At 41.2% G+C, this 20,624-nt stretch overlaps 1 protein-coding gene across 1 annotated transcript in view; it reads right to left on the minus strand.

Moving 5' to 3' along the window:
• The window catches only part of LOC124284924 (muscarinic acetylcholine receptor M1-like), a 232,592-nt gene that overhangs the window by 181,530 nt on the left and 30,438 nt on the right, over window positions 1-20,624 (minus strand). The gene's annotated exons all lie outside the window — the stretch shown is intronic.

The raw sequence follows: 20,624 nt of genomic DNA on the forward strand, positions 1-20,624 counted from the left end.
ATCCTTTCATCCATCTATTCAACCAACCAACCAACACAACATCCACCCATCCTTTCATCCATCTATTCAACCAACCAACCAACACAACATCCACCCATCCTTTCATCCATCTATTCAACCAACCAACCAACACAACATCCACCCATCCTTTCATCCATCTATTCAACCAACCAACCAACACAACATCCACCCATCCTTTCATCCATCTATTCAACCAACCAACCAACACAACATCCACCCATCCTTTCATCCATCTATTCAACCAACCAACCAACACTACCCACCCATCCTTTCATCCATCTATTCAACCATCCAACCAACGAAACATCCATCCACCCAATCACCAACACATGCATCGTCAACTTGTCCTTTTATCACACTATTCTTTCAGCTCTCTGGAATAGAGATATCATCTCAACAAAACCTGCTCCGAATAGTTTCTCATCTACAGTTTTAATCAAAACTTTCCGGAAAGGAACCCGAGTTAAAGAAATATTTTCTCTCAAAATGACGTAAGAAATTTCCATTTCAACTTCATTCACACGTGCCAAGAAAACCGAATATTATAGATATACTTATCGCGATGAGAAGTGAACTTTTAGCTTTAAGGAAATACATCAACTTCTTTGATAATCATTGAAATATGTGATGAGGTTCATACAAACCAACAACGTCCTTTTTGATGTGCGTGCCAAAGAAGTACATTCTTTAATATCTCTTAATAACAAAATCAACCTTTCGTGAGACTTCGAAATGAGTTTCTGAAACCTAAAAACATCTGGAGTGTGGTGTGACGACCTGCGGTTTATCTAGTACAGTGACAGGAACTGAAGTAAAGCTAGCAGTGTTAATATCCAGTCAGTAGGGATAGAACCCATTTAGTACTCAAAGAATACAGTGTTACTATAGTATAGATTGGTATTCCCATCTTCGTGTCTGCGGCATATTGATTATACACTGCCAAAACGCCATATCTTGGAAACTTAGTGAGGGACCTTATGAGGTATTGATACGGGATCATAAGTCATGTTTGTTAAGAAGGCCTTCCGTTACAATCTCGATCCTAATGTGGCCCGGGCCGTGCGATGATAAGCCAATAATCTTGTAAAATATTACTGATATAAATCACAAGTCTCGTTAGCCAATGACGTGCCCTTTGCTACTGCCAACATCAGCACAACAAATATAGGGTAATGGTCTACCCTTCAAAACGTCATGGTCGACATGATTTTGTAATTTGACGAAATGCCTTAAATATTGTATTAACCTAATGACGACCTCCTTAATAGAGTACACTGTGTAGTTAGATCCGTCTCTTATTTCTCTAACACTGACCAGAAAATGCTGCAACATCTGCCCATGAATTTCCACTGCCGTGATCAGCTACGATATATACGCAAGGGCGCTGTGTTCCAGTCTCTACTAACTCACTTCATCCTTACTGTCGTATCCTGGGATTAGAAGCACCGGAATTAAATCTAGTGTTCAATACCACCAGACATTCTATGAGAGTTAACGCTGTCCCAAGACTACCCTCTGAAGCGGTCGTGATGTGTGCCTTGACCAACCATGTGTCAATGTACATGACTTTATTGTGTCATTGTACCCCGTGGTCCCGACAGGACCCTGACTGAATGTGTATCACTGTACCCCGTGGTCCCGACTGGACCCTGACTGAATGTGTATCACTGTACCCCGTCGTCCCGACTGGACCCTGACTGAATGTGTATCACTGTACCCCGTCGTCCCGACTGGACCCTGACTGAATGTGTATCACTGTACCCCGTCGTCCCGACTGGACCCTGACTGAATGTGTATCACTGTACCCCGTCGTCCCGACTGGACCCTGACTGAATGTGTATCACTGTACCCCGTCGTCCCGACTGGACCCTGACTGAATGTGTATCACTGTACCCCGTCGTCCCGACTGGACCCTGACTGAATGTATCACTGTACCCCGTCGTCCCGACTGGACCCTGACTGAATGTGTATCACTGTACCCCGTGGTCCCGACTGGACCCTGACTGAATGTGTATCACTGTACCCCGTGTCCCGACTCCCTGACTGGACCCTGTACTGAATGTGACTGAATATGTATCACTTGTACCCCGTAGTCCCGACTGGACCCTGACTGAATGTGTATCACTGTACCCCGTGGTCCCAACTGGACCCTGACTGAATGTGTATCCTTGTACCCCGTGGTCCCAACTGGACCCTGACTGAATGTGTATCCTTGTACCCCGTGGTCCCAACTGGACCCTGACTGAATGTGTATCACTGTACCCCGTGGTCCCAACTGGACCCTGACTGAATGTGTATCACTGTACCCCGTGGTCCCAACTGGACCCTGACTGAATGTGTATCACTGTACCCCGTCGTCCCGACTGGACCCTGACTGAATGTGTATCACTGTACCCCGTGGTCCCGACTGGACCCTGACTGAATGTGTATCCTTGTACCCCGTCGTCCCGACTGGACCCTGACTGAATGTGTATCACAGTGCACCACCTTGGTATCTCCTGTGACAAACTCTTATCTAAATATTGTTACAGCCTTTGTGTTCTAGTCAATGTGTCAAATATGTTAGCGTGTTAAATGATTGAACGTTTCACTGATAATATTTCCAAACCCCCTACATATTTCAGTTTTTGCTAGAAAGCGACAAATCTGTCTCCTCTGTACAGACGTGGGTGTACCCAGTTAACATCGGCACACCTTTAATCAAATAGTCGTGATGGTGAAGCTGGTGTCCGGAACTTTACATGGGAGACTTGCATTTCTCTTCATCACAGATGTAATGCATAAATGCACATGTAGACACATTCTAACTAACAAACAGTAACCATTAAGTATGAGGCGGCAGTGAAAGGCGACAAGATGCGAACCGCGTTGGGATGAGGTGGAAGACTGAGTATGTTCGTTGAGGTTCGGAAACTAGGCCAGCTTTGCTGTGCTTAACAGTGGTGTTTATAAGTATCATCTTGTTACTGGGATGCCTCCTGCCTATCCGTTCGTAAATTCGATAAAGCTATTGCGGAATAAAAAGTTGCTCCAATATGGGAGACAATTCTTCCTCTTCAATACGACTGGGTTGGCAGATTCATGACGATGTTCTCTCTGTAAATCCAAATCTATCAGGGATCACTGCCACATAATTGTTAATTAGAGGTGTAGCGTCGTGTTGACAGCGACACGTGACTCTCTTCACGTCTTTGATGTTTTACTGTTACGTCAAATTGCCGTTATTAAGCGAACCTTTCTATCTCTAACAACATAAATCTTACTGCTGCTCTCGTGTTTTGATATCAAAATATAATCAGCAAAACTTTGGCAGAAGAAAGAATATAGTGTATCTTAAAGTGATTGGCAGATTTTCGAAAATATATGCTTACGAATGATAAATTCTATGATTAAAGAATGACTCATATGATTTCTAAATTTGGGAAAACAGTTTACGACTACGGAACGAGATGATATCTCGAAGCATAAGTTTAAAGGGGCGGAAAATTCCATTGTGGTGATCGTGGCACATGTTATCTACACATGATTTCTACATTATAGAAATAGCATGGTACAGCGCATGTAGCACAGCCATATGCACTTACATTAATAATGATACTAACAATAATTAGACAGCAACAATGATAACAATACTAACTAGCAAAAACGTGCACATCAGCAACGTCCATAACGTGCACATCAGCAACGTCCATAACGTGCACGCCAGCAACGTCCATAACGTGCACATCAGCAACGTCCATAACGTGCACATCAGCAACGTCCATAACGTGCACGCCAGCAACGTCCATAACGTGCACACCAGCAACGTCCATAACGTGCACGCCAGCAACGTCCATAACGTGCGCATCAGCAACGTCCATAACGTGCACATCAGCAACGTCCATAACGTGCACGCCAGCAACGTCCATAACGTGCACATCAGCAGTGCACATCAGCAACGTCCATAACGTGCACACCAGCAACGTCCATAACGTGCACGCCAGCAACGTCCATAACGTCCAGCAACGTCCATAACGTGCACGCCAGCAACGTCCATAACGTGCACATCAGCAACGTCCATAACGTGCACGCCAGCAACGTCCATAACGTGCACGCCAGCAACGTCCATAACGTGCACATCAGCAACGTCCATAACGTCAACATCAGCAACGTCCATAACGTGCACATCAGCAACGTCCATAACGTGCACATCAGCAACGTCCATAACGTGCACGCCAGCAACGTCCATAACGTGCACGCCAGCAACGTCCATAACGTGCACATCAGCAACGTCCATAACGTCAACATCAGCAACGTCCATAACGTGCACATCAGCAACGTCCATAACGTCAACATCAGCAACGTCCATAACGTGCACATCAGCAACGTCCATAACGTGCACATCAGCAACGTCCATAACGTGCACGCCAGCAACGCGTGCACATCAGCAACGTCCATAACGTCAACATCAGCAACGTCCATAACGTGCACATCAGCAACGTCCATAACGTCAACATCAGCAACGTCCATAACGTGCACATCAGCAACGTCCATAACGTGCACATCAGCAACGTCCATAACGTGCACGCCAGCAACGTCCATAACGTGCACATCAGCAACGTCCATAACGTGCACATCAGCAACGTCCATAACGTGCACCTCAGCAACGTCCATAACGTGCACGCCAGCAACGTCCATAACGTGCACATCAGCAACGTCCATAACGTGCACATCAGCAACGTCCATAACGTGCACACCAGCAACGTCCATAACGTGCACATCAGCAACGTCCATAACGTGCACATCAGCAACGTCCATAACGTGCACATCAGCAACGTCCATAACGTGCACATCAGCAACGTCCATAACGTGCACGCCAGCCACGTCACGTCCATAACGTGCACACCAGCAACGTCCATAACGTGCACACCAGCAAACGTGCACATCAGCAACGTTCTTAACGTGCATATCAGCAACGTCCATAACGACCCTTGTACTCCATACAACGTCTATGCAGCAGGCTCGATGGAGCAATATGTGTTAGGTAGGCACCAGTGTTGTCAATATATCGTTAATTATATCAATGCATCACCATCACTGCACTAGCTATACTCTATAGGAATGGGCCACTGAAAATATTTCATGACACCAGGTGGGTACGTTTGTCCTGTCCTACCGGTAGCGATAGCCAGTCAGACAACTATTGGGTGTTGGAGGAGGAGACATTTGTGGATGGTTGTGAAGGATAGTGGGTGTTGGAGGAGGAGACATTTGTGGATGGTTGTGAAGGATATTGGGTGTTGGAGGAGGAGACATTTGTGGATGGTTGTGAAAGATAGTGGGTGTTGGAGGAGGAGACATTTGTGGATGGTTGTGAAGGATATTGGGTGTTGGAGGAGTAATGATGTTGATGGGATGTCGAGTATGTACTAGGCTGTACTCCTGACGTCCACGTCTGTGTACAGGATATCTAGTTCAGTGGCCGTGGTTGTTCTACCACCCTCCCTCAGTCAGCTGAAGCCAACAGGGCATGTTCGATGACAATGATCACACAACTCCATGGACTTCATGAGTCGATGCCACCAGTACCCAGTCATTAATCCCATGCATGTGCTAGGGGGTATTTTAAGAGCGCATCTTCCACTTGTTCTACAGAGCTGCAGCGACGGCCCTTGGTAACGACGGTGTTGTAGCTGATTATCACGTGGTCATCCCAGTAGTTTTTAAGTCATGTACGTACAGTCTGTTTGAGAGTATTGTTTTGGCTAGGTGCTGAAACTGTGCAATGCATCAAGACTCCATCACTGAGTCAACTCGACCAATGCATCGCCAACTGCAATGAACATCAACAGAGTTGTTAACCTCTCTACAATATCGGGATCAAATAATAACAGCCCTGTTAGAGAGCTATACGACCAGTAACACGGCAAACAGAGTCAGAACATTCAATAGGCTGGAAACGGGAAAACAGCATATCTTTAAGCACGGGCCTACCAGCTAGGTTTAATCGATAAGAAAAAGTCGATGCCATTTCTGGCTATAGCTGCGTTGTCGCAGTTCGTACTGCCCTGCAAACCGAGCGTGATGTCACTACGTGAGATCTGCTTGATATCAGTTCTCAGCTCCGATACACATATGTGATACCCAATTGATATCCGCGTGGATATCGACATCTACCCTCACGTCACACTTGACCCACACCATCAAGCTATGAACATATGACGGACATGATTAGTTCATACATGTTACGAAAAATAATTGTTGACCGTTTTCCTGGAAAGGCTAAAGAAATTAATCTCCATTGGTGAATGACAGTGTCTGAGGCGTTGCTGACTCTCTGCCACTAGTCAGGGTGTTCGTGCACATGGTACCGTAGTTACAGACAGCACAAACAAAGGTATACAACATCTGACACATCGTTATTTTGATCAGTTTGACTGACTTTTGAATGTAGTCTGTTCACACACAAACATAAACAATACATGCACATTCGTGCATACACATGGATTCACACACACACACGCATGAACAAGAGGGACATAAACATCCACACACACACCAACATCCACATATACATATACACTCGCACGCCCATACATGCACACACAAACACATACAAAAGCACAAACATTTACACACCCATGCCCACACACACACAGAGACTTACGTGCACAAACATAGATAGGTATATTAAATGTTCTTCATGGCTGCTATATATAAATGTTGGCAAGAAACATCTGTAGTGACTGAAATATGTACAGAAATGAAGCGTTTGTACCACGTGTATGCATAAAAGCTGCATAAACATACTGTCTCCACTCCAAGTAGTGGGAATACGGTTGAAATAACAATTAGGTAACAATCAATACAGGAATAAAACGATATTAGGATAGCTGATTGTAATATCACTGTCAACGCACACAACGCGAACACAGCGCCAACCTGTATCACCGCCCACCCTTCTCCACAGCAGACAAGATCTGCTTTATTATAAAGCAGGGCAACTGGTGGATGAGACAGAATTACCCGTCATGTTTGTGTCACAGCGGGGAAATAATTGAGTAAATTGAGTACCTGTCGTCCTCAATGCGATTAGCTTTGATCCGAAGCTGTAGACATAGGAGAGACCACATGGCTCAGTGTTGTTTGCCTACAACTGCTCGAAAGACATACAATTCCCACTCTAGCGGTAATGTTATATACATAGAAACGACGTGTATTATTCAAAACGTCTTGCCATTTAACCATGTCACTATCGAGCGAGAAAGCATGAATATTTAATTTTTTTAAATGTGCATATTCCACTCAATAGAATGACAATTACAATGTAAAAGCTGCAAATTTGGTGAAGCATCACATTGTAAATGCACAAATGTGACGTGCTGCGACTTGCTGGAAGCGATGTTTCTTCCTGATTGCATTAATGATATCGCCAGAATCAAGTATGGACGACTTAAAGGTTCTATCGATCGCAGTGAAATGTGCAGAAAATGTAATATGTCTTTATGGCTGAGCTGTGAACGTGTTGGTGAAAATTATTAGAATTACGTTTCCGTTCTGTTTGGAAATTTATTTTGACTGTATTGTTTTTATCCACATCGCACCTCGTCTCAATCGCAACATGTTCCTTCCTTACACTCAACCTCAACCTCAACCTCAACCCCAACCCCAGCAGTATCCTTCTCCTCGATCTCAACCTCAACTTCAACCATAACCTCTTTCTCGAGCTAAACTGACTGCAGCCTAACAGTAACCTTCATGTTTGATCTACATCAACCAAGTCCCATCCACCGCCAGCAGCACACCCCCTACCACTGTCAGTGTCCACATCGCTCTCACCCCGACTTTCATAGTCACCTTTATCCCATCCAGAACGCTATTCCTCTGATTCGTCTTTTATAAGATCCACATGGATGGGTGTTTTTCATTTTAACTGCGACAGTGAACAAGAGAGTTGATACTGTCAAGTTGAGCTATCTTCTATGGCAGGTGATTGGATCGCTGGCACGTGTCCCTTTGATCACCCAGCAAGAGCAAGGGCCTGTTCCGTCAATGCCAAACGGGCTATTTGGTGTGACGTGAATGCTATCCTTCCATCCACCTCGGACAACACACAGCTTTGATCTTTTGCATGATTGTGAGAATACCACGTACATTAGCCTGGACGTGTATAGTACGCAGCACAATACTACCGAAAAGTAATTTATGTGAAATTTCAGAAGAAACACTTTATCGAGTACCTAATAAATGTAATTTCGTATCGCACGGCGCGTTATCGGATACCTGATACGATCTGTACAATACCATGATGCAAGCCTATATCCTGTTTCCCCCTCTCTTTGTAAATGGTTCCGACTGTTCTAGAGAGCGTATAGCAAGGGTCAAGTATTTTGTCAATTGCGTCGATACTCTTTCGGTCCCCTCATGCAGGTATATTTAGGAGGTAATCACTTCAATGAAGACAGTCTAGACAAATAAATGACCCATGGGTATTATCCGTCTACTGGTCATCCAGAGTAATGCGCTAGAAACCAGTAATTGCTACAGAACAAGGGCAATATACACAGGGATCCAAACATCCGATAACAGGAATCAAGGCACATAGAGACCCATTTATTCCATCGTAGCCTACAAAGTGTCACTTTGTTTTGTGTCTTTCATTTATGGTGGCAAGTCATGCTGTTCCTAATCCGGATGCCTTGCAATTCATTTCTGAGTAAGTTATTTAGTTAAAAACCTATGCATGGCCTGGTGATGTACCTTGCTGCAATACAAGATCAGCACATAAAGTCATAAACTCATTTGTGAATCTAGTTTGTCAGTAAATGTAATGACGATAGATCTAGTTACCAAACTTCACACACTCAGGTCAGTTTGTTAACCCGGAAATCAAGTCACTGCGTTATCACAAGTTGACTGAGGAAACAATATGTGAAATGACTTTGTCACTGGTTTCACTGATAAGATATTTAGGAAAAATGTAGGCATCCTAATGAGCACCAACTGTGCTCACCCTGATGATCTTGTCCTTTAAGAATCAAACAGGCATACAGATGATCTGATATAGTTCCATAATTGCACAATAGAAAATTCCCCTCAGCAAACATATCTAACTAGAAATAAAGGAGCCCCGAGAAACAGCCTCATCTGATTCCTACTGAGACTTCTATAAAAATACCAGATGACAAAAAATTAACCGCATGACTCTAAGACACGATGACTTCAACCTTTTAATGGTTTGTATCTCTGAACGTCGAGCAATATTCTTACAGCCCATTTCACAAATTGTCATGGATAATACTCTTTCAGCAAAAACTTCCACGGATGTCACATTACGGATGGCACAAATGTTGTTCGATGAGGGTTGCAACAATCAAAGCCTCAGGGAAGTTTTCAAAACGTTTTAGAATGTGACATAGACACATCTTCATATATTTGATGTCGCAGTCAATTCCCCGTTTTAACTTGTACTGCATTTTTCTGTGATGTTTTAGGTGACCGTACATTTGATTGTTGATAGAGGTTTCTAAGGTGATACATTTTCCTTTTAGAGAAAACTGGTGTCATCATTTGAAAGTGATTCATAAACACATACCTTTGATGTAGTCAGAATCGCATAATAGACCCTGAGTCAGCTTTTAGTAGAGATTTCTTATGCGACGGAAATGTGTTTTGTCGCTTGTTTTTCATTATGGTAATTCTTTAACTGGCTTGGTATATAGTAATACTAGCTTTGGCGACATTATTCAGCAGTTGGTTCTTCACTTGAATTCTTATCGGTCGGAACCTAAAAGTCATGAGAGGAATAAAAGAAATAAACACCGAAAAATACAGCGAAACATTTAAACACATCCTACAGTAGACATTCATAACGATGTAATGAATATGACATGTTGCTTGTCATGCAGTGTGCCTATATCCCGGGTCACTTGTGCTTTGTTTGTGCTTTGTGCTTTGACACCTGGTGGCATCACTATTTCACAGTGATTCATAAACACATGCTCTGTCATTGTATCGCATGGGGACAATCATTGGATTGTCTGGTTCAGACCCGATTTGTTTACAAACAACATTATACAGCTGTATTACTGCTGAAACAAACATCAGCTCATGATATAGTCACAATTGTACGATCCACTCTGCTTTTGACAGCGATTTCTTATGAATGTAGAAAGAGCTTTGTCGCTTCTATTTGCATGACAGCTGTGTGAGAGGTGGTCGCTACAACAAGATATGCTTGCCACAGTGTATGGTCAATGTTTTTTCAGGGATTCATTCCTATGTTCATCAATTCACTCACTTTGGATTCTGTTTCAACAATTAATCCAAAAGAGCTGATTACGTTCTTTTACAGTTTTCCTGTCATTAAGATTATTTTACCAACGATAGCTAATATTTGATAACAAATGCAATTTTAATATGTAAATATCTGTACCATGTCGCGAAATATATAACATCAAAACCAGACAACAACAAATCCCGATTATCCGCCTAAACAGATTCCTCTGAGCGCCAACATATTTGCCATTTAACCACTAAGTCATATTTCAAGACATTCCGATCCAGCAAGACATGTTTTCATTGCTTAAATAAAACAACCGATACATACAACTATTTCCAATACAATGTAATAAATAGAATTCTGCTACTTCCCTCGGGCAGGTGTCAACATACTTAAGACATGGCCTTCATAATTTATTTGAAGTGATTGCAGCAACCCTCATGTCAGGCTTGCCGTCCTTCCTCATGGAGCAATCCGGCTGAATGTCACATGGCAATAACGCCGAAAGATCGGGAATAGAATATTATTGTAGTTAAAATGTCAACCACGACCCTTGCTACGGTGTTTACCCGGGGCTGTTGTACAGCAGACGGTTACGGAGAAGTCAATACCATCGTCAAAAACAAGCATATTCATCACGGGTAGTATTTATGTATCCTTACTCAGCACAAATATATGAAGCATACTTTATATAAATCCCAGAGAACTCATCATAATTGCATTAATCTAGCCCTTGAATGATATACATGTAGTAGAGTATCTCTATAACTTGAGTAATGTGTTATCTGAGCTGATTAGTATTTGGTCAGTTGACATTAATAGATTATTGGAACCTTATATCCATAATTTAAAACCTTGAATGTTTGACATTTATTGGTGTCGCTGTATTTATATCTTCAGAAAGTTTTACATACTTGTATGTATTACAATCCTAGCCGTGCTATCCACAGTGTCTCCCACACTGGAAACAAATCAATACTTTTCACTTAAGATGTGTAAATTTCAAAACTTTGTCATTGTGAGATTCCTCTCGAACAATGGCGCGCTGACAGCTATCTCTTAACATTGTTTGAGTCAACAATGGAGACCTAATGCAATATGGTCGCCACTCATAAGATTTACACCAGGGAAAGAAAAGAGGAAGTGTAATATTTTGGTTGAATATCTTCCCAGGATACAATAGCCTATTGAACCTGACAACATGACTTAATGCCATAGCTCATTTCGAAAGAGTGTTACCGAAAAGAAGCAAATTTCGTATTCAGTGGCAAATAGTCAAATAATTGTCGAAAGAACTTGTTACAACTTTACATCTACCTGCTTTCCCCAAACCCATCGATTATTACCACCTGTTACGAAATGAATATTCCCAGTTAGTGTTTTCAGATGACTTGCAGAAACTTACGTCCTGCACCGGAATCAACTGAGCGTGCGGCGTTTCCATACACGTCGCCCCTTCTTTGAAATACATCTGATCACTTTAATATTACACACACAAAACAGCAGTATATACTTGTTTCTGTACATTGTAAACACATGTTACATGATTGATCTTTGCAAATATCATAAATATGATATTATTACGGAAATATTATACGTGATTATAAGTGATGGATATTTATTTTATTCAAGATACAACTACTGGCCCATGCATAAAACAAACTTAGCATTCGCATAAGAAAAACAAAGCCATAAGCTTCGAAACATTCCCCCCGAAACAACTCCAAACCTTAAGGTGGACATTTATAACGATTTAATAAACATGTGCTTGTCAACCTGATTCACTATACTTTACCATGCTGTGTTTTTGCAAATATTTTCATATTTCCTTATCTCACTTGTGCCTACTTTCTTCAAGCCAACAACATTTTTAGATCTCCTTACTTACCTGTTCTTATTTTCTTCATGGCAACAACTATGTTATATCCCTTCGCTCACTAGTGCTAAATTCATAATGCCAGCGATGTGAAGTTGTTTAATTCAGTATAATGGCAATGACCAATGCACACAAACAAAGTGACGTAGTAATCTCAACTTCATCTCATTTCTGTATGCGTCATGAACGTGTTACGATATCACATGCAACTTCATAAACTATAGTCAGCAATGATTCAGATTTTATACTTTAAAAGTAGGCACATGTTAGAAAATCCTGAGACCTAAATACGAATAAGAAGAAGAAAAAGAAACAGAGCAATTTAAGAAAGAAATGATAGCGTCGGTTCTGACTCAGAGGTACAACCATTTTACGAACTAGAATATGTGGAGGTGTCATTTACACTCATAATCATAAAATCTTCGGAACAGACTCGTTTATAGCCGCACACGTATCGCGGCTAATGCCGGGATCTTTAACATTCTCCTAAAGGTCCTTGTCGGGGTTCGACAAGGTCACGCTTACTAGAATAATTCCTGTTGGTTGTCTGAGATGCATGTGACGGGAGCAGGGGCCCCGGGGCTGAAGAAGATTCTAACCAGGCTGACAGTGCCAGGATCACCCAAACCCACTTTGTTACAGTTTTGTTGGATTGCAATCTGACCAAAATAATATTACACATTAGAGGTAAAATTCCCAGTATAACAGTCGATTTGGGGATACATAAAGATAGTAGTTTATCGCAATGCTGGTAGCACCATGGAGAAAAATGTAAGTTCACTTGAGGAACTTCGAAGGAGACTACTAGTTCATATCTGCGGTAGGTTAGGTGACTCCGTACACTCGACTGCAGTAGGTCAGGTGACCAGAAAAAACGGCTCTTTACACTCTTCTGCAGTAGGTCAGGTGACCAGGAAAGGTTAACGTCTTTACACTCGACTGCAGTAGGTCAGGTGACCAGGAAAGGTTAACGTCTTACACTCGACTGCAGTAGGTCAGGTGACCAGAAAGACTGACTCTTTACACTCGACTGCAGTAGGTCAGGTGACATGGATACACGGCCATCATTAAGGCACACTACAAGCCATAAGTCGGCCAAACTCATCTTGTCAAATAAAGACGGTTTGATCAACTAACGACATGGTCATTACTTGCATTTTGTCTTATTTAGTCTGTCATTTGGGTTATTGATTACACTCAGTAGCTCCTGGACATCATTACCAGCCGCTACGCCGAACAAACAGATAACTCGCCCGAGCACAGGGAGCACAACCTGACAACACAACATCAGGAAACAGCCAGTGTCACAGCTCCAGATTCACATTCCAATAGTCAGGTTCAGAGTCGTTTTCAAATTAATCTATACAGTATAGTAATTTGATAATCAGCCTTATACAAAAAAATGAATTCTCGTTACAGCTCTTTATCCCATGATAGAAAGACCTTATCTGGATTTCGAGAAACCCGGGCGAGGGATGGAAATTGACAAAATCCAGCATTAATCATTCTGAACAGATACTGTTGGTGTAAATTACGGTGCTGATAATCCCCCCTTAACTTATGCATTGACCACTAACGCAGATACTTGTTGCTGTTAACAACCTTCTAATCCTGTTGAAACACGGATGTTGCTGACATTGTTACGTTATTGGCGCTTTGTGCTAAATGCCAGTTACGACATGACGATAGGCTTTAAAGATTTGTAGCTAAATATAGTAACACGAAGCTTTGTTAATATGATGAGAGCAGAATATATGACGGAAGTGTTGAAAGGCTAATGCACTGATTGCTCAGGGCTTCGTAATGTTGGAGATATTGATTTAATTCAGCTTTCCGTGACTCCAACACCGGTTTAAGAGAGAACAGCACACACGATAAACTAAGCTATCTTGCCGATTAATACAATGTCTTGAGCATATTGATTGGTACTCTGGTGCAGAAACATAAAGAACGATAAAACTTATATTAGATTAAAAACATTTCTGGTAAACACAGGGCGCCAATCCACTATATGGTGCTAGTGCATACACATTTGTCAAACGTGAAATGTATATACATTTGTGAGTTATGGACCATTACCTTGGTTCTTAAAACACGCACTGTGGCGCTGATATCCTATTCGGAACAAGTATTAGTGTGTGTAAAAAACTGTAAGTTGTTCACAGAAATAAAGAGAGCTATCGATTAGCCTCCGTGTTCATGGGGCAATCAGATGTGGATAAACGGACGGGAAACGCTCGTGTTCGTGAATAAAGTTTTTGATTTAGAAAAATCCGCCCAGCTTATGAAACTGCTATTCTGGGAAATTCAATAAAACCGATCCATTAGGCCATTCATGTCAAGATGCAGTGCTTTATATTGTTGTTACTTGTTGGTTTTGGAAAACAATTTTAAGATGCAGTGCTTTATATTGTTGTTACTTGTTGGTTTTGGAAAACAATTTTAGTCTTGCTTGGTAGGATTGAGTTGGAGGACAGTGTCAACTGCAGGCCATTCATGTCAAGATGCAGTGCTATATATTGTTGTTACTTGTTGGTTTTGGAAAACAATATTAGTCCTGAAGAATAATGACAATTATTATGGATATACATTTTCTTTTATTCTGTGGAGGCGACGTTTCGACGTAGATTCTAATGTCGTTGTCAAGCAAGTGATGAATATATGTCGAAACGCCGTCTCCACAGAATAAAAGAAGTTGTATATCCATAATAATTGTCATAATTCTTCAGGACTAATATTGTTTTCATCAACTCAACTTCTAAAATGCAATGCCATCAAATAAATGTTAGTCCTGCTTGATAGAGTTGGGGGACAGTCAACTGCCGTCCATTCATGTCAAGATGCAGTGTTATATATTGTTGTTACTTGTTGGTTTTGGAAAACAAGTTTAGTCTTGCTTGGTAGAATGGAGTTGGGGGACAGTGTCAACTGCCAGCGCTGCTAATATGTAGAATTCCCATCTCCTAGCCTCCTTCAGTGGGGAGGAACCCTGTCAACGCTTCAGTGTTGACATGCATACTGAAGGTCTTAACTCCGTTTAATGAGTATTAATTAATGTTACAGCCCCTAGTACCAGAATCTCTGGATCTGTTACAAGTCTGTGTGAGGTCTCACTATCTGAGCGATGAAGTGAAAGACTTGATAACGTCCCAGCATGTACATCCTTAGCTAAGTTACAAATTAAAAATGTCAGAGTATGTATGCTTTGCCATTTAGACTGAAAATTACCTGGTATTGTCATCCCTGAAATAGTAAATACTTGATAGAGACGGTAACTTTCTTCACACCAATTCCTATCTTTATCCAGAACATCGACTACATAACCGGTCATAAGTAGTCGTAGGTTGTCATACGTACTACGTCAATGTTATGGCTTGCCAAGGAACAAGAAGCAAGTAGTATTTCCCTGTTATGGCTACTCAAGGGACAAGAAGCAAGTACAATTTCGCTGTATGGCTTGTCAAGGAACAGGAAACCAGTACTATTTCCTATTCATGGCTGGTTCAAAGAATAAACAGTAGACAATGTTCAGATTTGATACAAAAAAGCAAGTGAGTGAGTGAGTTAAAATTTAATGTCAGATCGGGAGTATTCTAGCCATATCGTGACTATCGATGCAAGTAAATCCCAACATACAAGACGGCATACGCTATGAAATAATAAATAAACGATTTAGCTGAGGTTTCCAAACAGCAATGCCTACAGGTCCTTTGACTTTAGAAAAAAGTGTCTCTAAATTTTATTCTGACCGCTTCTCATTTTTAAAGATATTTTTCTAGATTTGGCTGCTCATCATGTTACACGTGGATTTAAATCGATTTTACTGTGAAGCCCTAAACGCGGTATGTTTTACTTGTGTTTCACGCAAACCTCAACGCACAGCGATAATATCACTGAAACGTCGTGACAGCGCTGCCCAATAAATGGAATATTTCACTTCTGTGGAACAGAATCGTTGACGGGGAAGAACTACAACTGTTCTCCTGAAACAAATCACGTCTTTAGCATGTACTTTTATTGAATGATACCCAGTAATGATTACCAAATTTGTAACTGTTGTAACTGTACACGCATTTCATGTCGATTTTCAGTTTAAAGACAGAACATGCACTATTACTACAACGTGCGCGTGTTCCCTTACTGTTATATAGATACAAGTATGTTTGTCTTCTCCCTGCAGGTAACACTGAAATGCAGGATAACCATTCGTGCAGTGTGCTTATTACGTGAATTTCTTTATATACATATATCAGGGTTTATGTAGAACAGCTGACATAATATCAATAAGGAGTCTAGTTGTAATTTATTATGTAATACACCCATCAATCAATCCTCATCCCAACTGATGACTCCATTACATCAGCAGCAGAGACGGCGTAATTAGAGTAGGCTGAACACGCCTATGTCCAACATGGAGGGCCTTGACAGTAGGCTGATACAACACACTGGGTTTTAGTTAAAACAGGTGAAGGAAGTAGATATAAGAATGGATACAGATATTAGAAGACTCAGTGAAACAGTTTAGGTTTACACCCCCTTCAGCAATATTCCAGAAATACCATGGCAGGAGAAACAGTAATAGGGTCCACAAATTGTACTCATGTGTCGAATCGAACCGAGCCTTCGGCGTGATGAGCGAATGCTTGCAGCACTAGGCTATCAAACCGCCCCTAAGGAAAACAGAACAGAAGTGGTTTCTTCCTTTATCGGCGACTCAGTTGAAGTACAGCGGTCAGTACATGCAATCAATAAATGATGATGATAGTTATGCGTATTATAGAGTTTAATTTGTTGGTCCTTGGCGTGGTTGTCTTGAAGATGGCATCAGTGATGGCGACTGTGTAGATCATGTTTCCGGCTGTGCAGGCATGGGACTGCTGCAGTATATTGCCCTACGTGCATGGAGAGCATTAGACAAAACCGTCATTTTACAGCAATCATTATCTACAAAACTACACCCCGCGAGCAAAGTCAGATTACCATGCACAGTGTGTGTGATAGGCAGCCTTCGAGATCTATGTAGTCTAGGTTATAAATAAAATATATGTTCACTATATCTTCCCAACCAAACCAGTTTATTACATTGTTGACACACTTAATGATTGAATGTTGGTTGAAACTGGTGTAGTTACTGTTATTCAAGGCCATTTAACAACACTGTCAGTATACCTACGATGCTGGTGAGTTGTGAACGGTAAATTAGTGGATTGTTTTCCAGACAAGCCGTTATAGCTTCCTTGACCCACCTTAGCAAGAAAACTTTCATGTTAAATCTATACACGTGACACTGGCTTCATCTTGACAGATATTGGAGATACCATTGATGCCTGAAGATACGTGTATCCATCTCTCATGTCTGTATCTGTCCTGTCAGTCGATGTAATGGAACGGATAATGTCTCCGAAAGGGTTATCCTTTGACATGGAGCTGAGACACAACATGACAATGTGTAATTGATGACGGATACTGTATGTCTCTTCAAGTATGTACCTCTGAAATACCTAGCAATGATGCTTCGCCAGAACACCGACACAGGATCAGATTCAACAGGGTATTTACACATTAACGTACGTAGTTAGCGAGGTGTAAAGAAATACCCCGAGGGAACTATTCGAACTTGAGCATTCTAAATTATTTAGCAATTGTGAAATGTAACTGCTATAGACCCTAGGTGAGTGTGATCACACTGTGCATGCTTCTCTATAGAAATCATCATCACCCACCACCTCCCCACCTCACCACCACCTCACCCACCACCTCACCCACCACCACCCACCTCACCCACCACCTCCCCACCACCACCCCAGCCATAAATTATGAACTGTCCCTTATCTAAAAAAAAAGTGTCTTTTGGAAAGGCTGACCTACTCCTACGTTGCTTAATGAGACATATATGCACCACCTTTGTGTGCAAGTAGCTACAATATATAGATATACATCTTTACTCTGTACCCACCTCGGTATAACAGGGAACAGACGCCACTTTTTGAATATAGGTGGAAGGGTGCTTTATGACATACCACTTGGTACACACCGTCACAGCTATCTCTACTTGAGGAGGCAGATATACATCATCGTGTCATACAACTGCAGACCTTAACTGAAAACTGAAAGAAAGTGAAACTCTGCGATTGCTTTGAATGTAAGCCAAGCAACACCTCTAAGAATCTAGGACTTATTTTCCACTCTTAAAGACTCCTTTTCAAAACGCCTTTGACGTCAGTCAAATCAGTAGACTCAAGCATGAGAATCGTGCGGTTTGGTAGACAACAGACGGATATACCTGCTGTGCGCATGCGTGTTAAGAGACATTTGTCGACAGGACCGGAAAGGGTTCCTGTAGAGAACGTCCGTCTTTAACCTGAGGCGTGATCCGCTGAACCCTATCACCAGTACAATACACTTCCATGTGTAGTTAATTAATCTAATATCACATCAAGCTACGGTAATCCTCATGGGATTAACGTTTTCCAAAACATACCGTACTCATTCATTTGCAGGTAGTTCTATAATATACCAGTTTTATACAATGTCAAGGGCGTTCCCCTCTGTGGCCAGTATAGAGGACACCCGGTGCTGGTAGAGCCATCCCTCTGAAACAGTGTATCTGAGTGGCGGGCCATTGTGCACATTGCCAAGAACATTAATACGACGCAAAATACATTTACAAATAATTGTTTTTGAAGTAACCATTTCTCAAAATGTTTTAATTTTTTCAGAAATAATTATTTCTGAACATGTGATATTTTTGTCGCACTACAAACCGTTCTTTAACCACATGGTCCGTTAAGTATGCTGCGTGTTTTCATTTCATAAAACAATAATTATACCGTTCTTTTTACATTTTCCCCAAACTATTGCAAATGATTCGCCCATGTAAATACGTGTATGTACACACAAAAACTATGTTGTCACTTATAATGCACTACGCTAGTTTCTACTGTTGTCAGGAAGATGGCCAATCATTGCAGTGTTGAAGCTGTAATGTCAACGTGTCTAGTAATGACATCCCCGAGGTAACATGAACCGTGTACATGTATTACAATAGATAACAAACACTATATCAATTTTTGTCAAATGTGACAGAAGCTTAGGAATAAAGTATATAAACAGGAAACAGTTTTGAATTATAGAATATAAAATATACGGAATTAAAAATTGTCTGCAAGTAACAGTTCAATAGAAAAACAAGAAATAATAGTCACTTTATTGGTCCTTCTTTGGGCAACAAATATCAATATGATGCAACATCTGATTGGCAATGTTTGACAGGCGCGTAGCAAGCCAATTGTTTCGTGTAAGCCCGATAGGTTGCAAAGCTTTATATGTAGATAGTATTTGAGGTATTTTTGGCAAGAATTGTTTTTTTAAGGCACAAATCATGTGTAAGCCCCGGCTTTTTTTATATTTATGGTAGCTATGGCCTGTTTTATCTGGGTCTAGTGAACATTATGTGATATATTTGCAGGTATATATCCATAAGATTGTATGTGTATTGCCTGTGTCACATGTGTCAAATGCTTATCTTGTTTTCAAACACCTGGTGTCGTTATTGATTTTCAGTCATCGAATCACAAGGCGTTCACTACTGTTTTGCAGTTTACTACCAGTATTTATTTCGGTGGAGTGATTTTTCTGTGGTGTCGAAGATATATATTTTGTGACGGATGCAGCCAGTTCAGTAGGAGATGCTGCCTATTATCGCCATGTACTGATAGTGAATCATAAACACATGCTTATGATATAATCTCAGAAATTACATTGTTATGTAAAGGGTTTTGTCTCAATGATATATTTAATAATGCTTACGAAAATACAACCCATGAACGCTACGCTACTTGAAAAATATATACTGATAAAAGATTCAAGACATAAGAGACAAAGAAACTGGTGCAAGTTTGTGATTCATATTTCATAAGGTCATAAGGTAAATCCCGTTACTATCGATCGCTTTCCCTACTACAATTATGGCTTATGATCTATAATGTATTACAAATGCTGCATCAGGATGGGATATATAAAGAAGCGGACCTCCCTTACACGATGTATATCAATCGATTAGTACATGAATGTCGTCATATACCATGCTTCAGTTCCTTGTGCCTTCTTCGGTGCACGGGAATTGATGAATTTGATCTTGCATCCATTGGAAGCAAATGAATAAATGGGATCTGGCAACGTAATTCAATAAAATATTGTGTACGTCTTGCGTCTTGCTTAGGCTTATCTGCATTCTTTGCTTCATGTTAATCTAATTCCTGTAAATTGTTTCACATGGAAATGTCCTTTGTACCAGAGCGGTGATTATTGACTTAACATGCAATCAATTGGTTTGAAGAAGAGCTTAACTAGATTGTGATGGAAATTGAAATCCTCTAGGCATTTAAAGGAATTCAAAATTCTTAGCAAAATACCCATGAGAAGTACTGGATAACAGGGAACAGTTAACGAAAGCACAAAAAGCTA

This window comes from Haliotis rubra, unplaced genomic scaffold (genome assembly GCF_003918875.1).
Source record: "Haliotis rubra isolate DU_JTF1 unplaced genomic scaffold, ASM391887v1 Scf348, whole genome shotgun sequence".
NCBI lineage: Eukaryota > Metazoa > Mollusca > Gastropoda > Lepetellida > Haliotidae > Haliotis > Haliotis rubra.